The following is a 6,013-nucleotide window of genomic DNA, read 5'->3' as shown; positions in this document are numbered from 1 at the left end:
GAAGGCTTTCAGTTTTTCTCCATTGAGGATAATATTTGCCACTGGCTTGTGGTAGATGGTCTTAACTATATTGAGAAAGGTTCCCTCCATTCCCATCTTGCTGAGAGTTTTGATCAAGAATGGGTGTTAGACCTTATCAAATGCTTTCTCTGCATCTATTGATATGATCATGTGGTTTTTATTTTTCTTGTTATTGATGTTGTGTATTATGTTGATAGATTTATGGATGTTAAACCAGCCTTGCAATCCTGGGATGAAACCTACTTGATCGTAGTGGATGATCTTTTTAACGAGGCATTGAATCCTATTTGCCAGGATTTTGTTGAGGATCTTTGCATCTGTATTCATCAGTGATATTGGTCTGTAATTTTCTTTTTTGGTAGCGTCTCTGTCTGGTTTAGGTATCAAGGTGATGATGGCTTCATAAAAGCTATTTGGAAGTGTTTCTGTTTGTTCAATTTCATGAAAGAGTCTTGCCAAGATTGGCAGTAGTTCCTCTTGGAAAGTTTGATAGAATTCATTAATGAATCCATCTGGACATGGGCTTTTGTTTTTCGGCAGACATTTGATTACTGTTTTAATTTCATCAATGGTGATGGGGGTGTTTAGATATGCTACATCCTCTTCCTTCAACCGTGGAAGATTATAAGAGTCCAAGAATTTATCCATTTCTTCCAGGTTCTCATTTTTAGTGGCGTAGAGTTTTTCAAAGTAGTTTCTGATTACCCTTTGAATCTCTGTCATATCAGTAGTGATCTCTCCTTTTTCATTCCTGATACGAGTTATCAAGTTTCTCTCTCTCTCTCTTTCTTTGTTAGGTTTGTCAGTGGTCTATCAATCTTGTTTATTTTTTCAAAGAACCAACTTCTGCTTTCATTGATCTTTCGGATTGTTTTTTGAGTTTCCACTTCGTTGATTTCTGCTCTCAGCTTTGTTATTTCCTTCTGTTTTCCTATTCTTGGGTCCTTTTGTTGAGCATTTTCTAGTTCTTTTAGCTGTGTCATTAAGCTACTCAGGTAAGCTCCTTCTTCCTTCCTGATGTGTGCTTGCAAAGCTATAAATTTTCCTCTCAGTACTGCTTTTGCTGTGTCCCATAAGTTCTGATAGTTTGTGTCTTTATTGTCATTTGTTTCCAGGAACCTTTTGATTTCCTCCTTGTTTTCATCTCGGGCCCACTGGTTATTGAGCATGAGGCTGTTTAACTTCCAGGTGTTCAAGTGTTTCTTCTGAGTCCCTTTGGAGTTCACAAATAATTTCAGAGCCTTGTGGTCAGCGAAGGTAGTCTGCAAAATTTCTATCCTCTTGATCTTATGGAGGTATGTTTTATGTGCCAGCATGTAGTTTATCCTGGAGAATGTCCCATGTGCATTGGAGAAGAATGTGTATCCAGGTTTCTGGGGATGGAGTGTCCTATATATATCCACTAGGCCTCTTTCTTCCATTTCTCTCCTCAGGTCTAGTATATTCTTGTTGGGTTTCAGTCTGGTTGACCTATCCAGTGTTGACAAAGCCGTGTTTAGGTCCCCCACAATTATTGTGTTGTTGTTGATATTATTTTTCAGATTTGTCAACAGTTGTATTAAATATTTTGCTGGCCCCTCATTCGGTGCATATATGTTTAGGAGAGTGAATTCTTCCTGCTCTACGTACCCCTTGATTAATATAAAATGTCCATCTTTGTCCCTTACAACATTCCTGAGTATAAAGTTTGCATTATCTGATATTAGTATGGCCACTCCAGCTTTTTTATGGGTGTTGTTTGCTTGAATAATTTTTCTCCAGCCTTTTATTTTGAGTCTATGTTTGTTCTGACTATTCAGGTGCGTTTCTTGTAGGCAGCAGAAGGTTGGATTGAGTTTTTTGATCCATTTAGCCACTCTGTGTCTCTTAACTGGTGCATTTAGTCCAGTGACATTGAGAGAAAGAATTGTCCTGGGATTTAACGCCATCTTTATTTCAAAATTTGGTGTGTCTTTTGGGTAGTCTTGTCTTAGATTAGGTCTTTCAGTTTTTCTAAGACTGGTTTTGTGTCTGTGAAGTTTCTGAGCTGTTTTTTTGTCTGTGAAGCCATGTATTCTTCCGTCAAACTGGAAAGTGTGTTTTGCTGGGTATAGTATTCTAGGTGAAGCATTCATTTCATTCAGTCTTGTCACAATATCCCACCACTGCTTTCTGGCATTGAGTATTTCTGGTGACAGGTCTGCTGTAAATCTCAGGGAAGCTTGCTTGAACGTGATTTCCCCTTTTGATCTTGCTGTTTTCAGAATTCTGTCTCTATCTGTGGGATTTGTCATTGTGACTAGGATGTGTCTTGGGGTGGTTTTTCTGGGGTGTCTTTTGGTTGGTACTCTTCGGGCATGCAGGATTTGATCACATATATTCTTTAGCTCTGGAAGTTTCTCTTTAATGATGTTCTTGACCATTGATTCTTCCTGGAAATTTTCTTCCTGGGTCTCTGTGACTCCAATGATTCTTAAGTTGTTTATGTTCATCTTATCATAGACTTCTATTTTCATCTGTTCCCATTCTTTGACTAATTTTTCCATTGTCTGCTCATTTGCTTTAAGTTTTTTGTCCAATCTCTCCTGCTGTATGGAATTGTTATGTATCTCATCTTCCACAGCACCAAGTCTATTTTCAGCTTCTGATACCCTGTCCCAGAGCTTATCCATTTTGTCATTCACTTCGTTTACTGACTTTTTCAGTCCTGTTAGTTGACATGTTATTTCAGTTTGGAGTTTTGTGATTTCTGTCTTCATATTATCTTGGTTCTTATTAGTGTTCTGTTCAACTCGATCCATGGTTTCTTGGAGTCCGTTGAGCATCTTCCATATTGCTAGTCTAAAGTCCTTATCTGAGAGGTTGATTAGTTGGTTGGTCATTATCTGGTCCTCAGAATTGTCATCTTCATTCTCTATGTCTGATGCTGGCCTGTGTTGTTTCCCCATTGTCACACTTGTATTGTGGGTTTTTCTACGTGATGTGGTGGTATTCATTGTCTATATGATGCAGGCAGCACACTCCTCTGGCTCCTCCCTTTCTGGATGGGCTGACTTGCCTCTAAGGGAGGGGAGTCCTCCGTGGATGAAGCCTCACACTGGGTCAAACCTTAGGCCCGAGCATGCAACAGAGAAGACAGTCCGGAGAGAAATGTTTGCTTCTGTGATATAGCGCCGTTCTTAGTGTGATTTTTCCTTCTTGTTGCAATGGAGTTCTTTCCTTAGAAAGAGTGCATGGCCGCGTAGCGAAGCGGAGTGGCCGTGCTCCGCTGGAGCCTCTTTTTGCCCCACTCGCAAGAGTTTCACGCAAGAGGACAGTAGACAGACATAGACAGGTCACACTCACAGTTTTTCACAGTTGGGCCCCACTGGGCCGGTGTACTTTCGCGGATTTTCCCCGCCTGATGTCACACACAGGGAGCCAGCTTTTGCAACGCTTAGCCAGTTTTCATGCTCTGTAGTCCCTCCCTGAAAATGGCGTCTGGGCGAGCGAGGTTTCTGGAGCCTCTTTTTGCCCCACTCGCAAGAGTTTCACGCAAGAGGACAGTAGACAGACATAGACAGGTCACACTCATAGTTTTTCACAGTTGGGCCCCACTGGGCCGGTGTACTTTCGCGGATTTTCCCCGCCTGGTGTCACACACAGGGAGCCGGCTTTTTCATTACTGACATTTTAAAGCAATATATATGTATATATACATTTTTATGCAAAAGTATATAGTCTCCATAGAGATTTAATTATTCATTATTTAGAGTAATCTATTTAGAGAGTCCTATCAATTCTCTCTTCTGTTTTAATTGCTATTTAATTTATGCTTCATAAGAAAAAGATGAAGCATTGAATATACTGGGTGGATGTAAGTTATATAACAGTTGGAAATGAAAAAAAGTAAGCAAAAAAATGATTCAGTCCTAGTTCTTTCTTTTACTATTAGCCGTATTGTAGACATCACTTAATCTCTAAGAAGCTCAATTTTCTTCATTGTATAACAAAAATAATAAAAATTTTTCTTTTATATATTTCATTTGATTGTGTAAGACTCAAAAGAGAAAATATTGTACTTTCTAAAGTACTACACAAATATGAGTCACAAGAGTTAAATGATGTCACAGATTAGTTAATTACATGGAAGATTCTCAGAACTGTTGCTATTATTCTCTAAAAGTCTGAGTAGACAAAGATAGCATTCACATATTTTTATCTTTCAGATGGGTGTGGGAGTAAAGTGGGATCGAGGAGCTAGAGGAGAGAGTCCAAGTTAAATTTGTGAAATTCATAATACACAATGAAATGCAGTGTACTGCAGGATTTTGAGGGGTATTTTTGTTTAAGCCACCATTCACAGCATGCTTGCTTTAGCTTTCCCAAAACTATCTTGATGGTTGGTAAAAGAAACAAACAGTGGATTTGAAAATGAATTCCCAAAACATTTTTTAAAAATATGTTAATGGCTAGTATCTTGAAAGGAAGTTTGATTGAAAACAGAATGTATTTTACCATTTAAAATAGAGAAAATCCAATGTTTTCATGATTTGAGCTTCATAGTAGCCTTAGCTGATTGGTAAGTTTGGTGAAAATTAATACAAAATCTACTTCTATTTTTTTCTTCACGAAAAGAAATTCTGAGTCAATTAACAGAGACCCTAGCTTGGAGGTAGAAGTTAGGGCTTGTCATTTCTGTGAAGTTTACTTTTGCATATATTATATTAAAATATTGCTAAGCATTTAAAGTATGAGTTTTTAAAATTATAAAACAAGTTTTAAAATTTAACTTTATGAATGAGTTTTTGAAAAAATGGATGAGTATGTATTCTTATATGTACTAGGTGTATGCTTTTATTGCTGCTCTCTATTCTCAGAAAGAATATACATTATTCTCTAGTGCACATGAAACCTTTTTTAGAATAGACCATGTCTTAGACACAAATCTAACTTACTAATCTAATATTTTTACCATATTACTTAGTACTCTAGATGTGAAAATTATGTTTATCCTAAAATGCTCCATGCACAATCTAGCCCATATATAAAATGAAATCTAAATAAAACAAAAACTTCATTTAGTGAAGTTCATCACTGCCATTAATGAAGTGCCTAGAAATTGGGAAAACCTTTCCCCTCCGATGTGCCAGCCCCATTTTTGAAACTTTTTAAAAATTTTAAATTTATTTATTTATTTTTAAACATTTTGACCCATCCCATAAGGGTCAGGTCTCCAACTACAACCTTTAAATAAATATTTAATGACTGTCTATATGTGGGTATAAGTGTATATGCAGTGGACTCCTTTATGTTTGTCTAATCATAAATAATCTATGCCTATAAACTAATAGCACCTCATATATTTTCTCCTTTCCGCAGTTCATCCCCTTACAAAACTCATTCTATCCTCTCACTCTTCTCCATCCTGATCCATGATCTTTCCCAAGTTAAACCTCTTTATCCTCAGTTCTTAAATCCTCAGGAACCAAGACTGTCCCCCCAGCCCCAGTAAACTGCCATCTAGCTCCCAAAGCTAAGCATGCCAGCTTAGCCCTCCATCTCTCACCCTTCTCACAAGAAGCTGCAACCACCACTCCTGCTGTTTCATTTTATGTGGCCCTTTTTTGTCCACCTGTGGACTGTTGCTTGCTACCAGATTCAGCTTCAGAGGGATCCCCAGCTCAAGGATACTGCCTGTTCTCTTACTGCTACAAACTATTTCTAATACTCTTTAAGACCATGGTGCAGAATGAAAATGTGCCCTGGATCTTATTTCCCCTCAGACTATCTCAAAAGGCTTAATGGGGATATCAGTATTTTCTTTGTATGTTTATTTCCTTAATGTTTATAACTCTTAGTATGTTTATTTTCATATGTTGAGGTAGCCTCCTCCATCCCCTCTACTCTTTTTTTTTTTTTAGCTTGTTTTGTTTCTGCTTAGTAAGAAATTCTAGTAGAAAAGTCTTGCTTAGGATAAGAGCCCAGGTAAAACCAGACCAGAAATTGTATAGCTTGTCATTTTACCCCCCAA

Source organism: Suncus etruscus, chromosome 3 (genome assembly GCF_024139225.1).
Source record: "Suncus etruscus isolate mSunEtr1 chromosome 3, mSunEtr1.pri.cur, whole genome shotgun sequence".
NCBI classification, from domain to species: domain Eukaryota; kingdom Metazoa; phylum Chordata; class Mammalia; order Eulipotyphla; family Soricidae; genus Suncus; species Suncus etruscus.
This window is presented reverse-complemented; position numbering follows the sequence as displayed.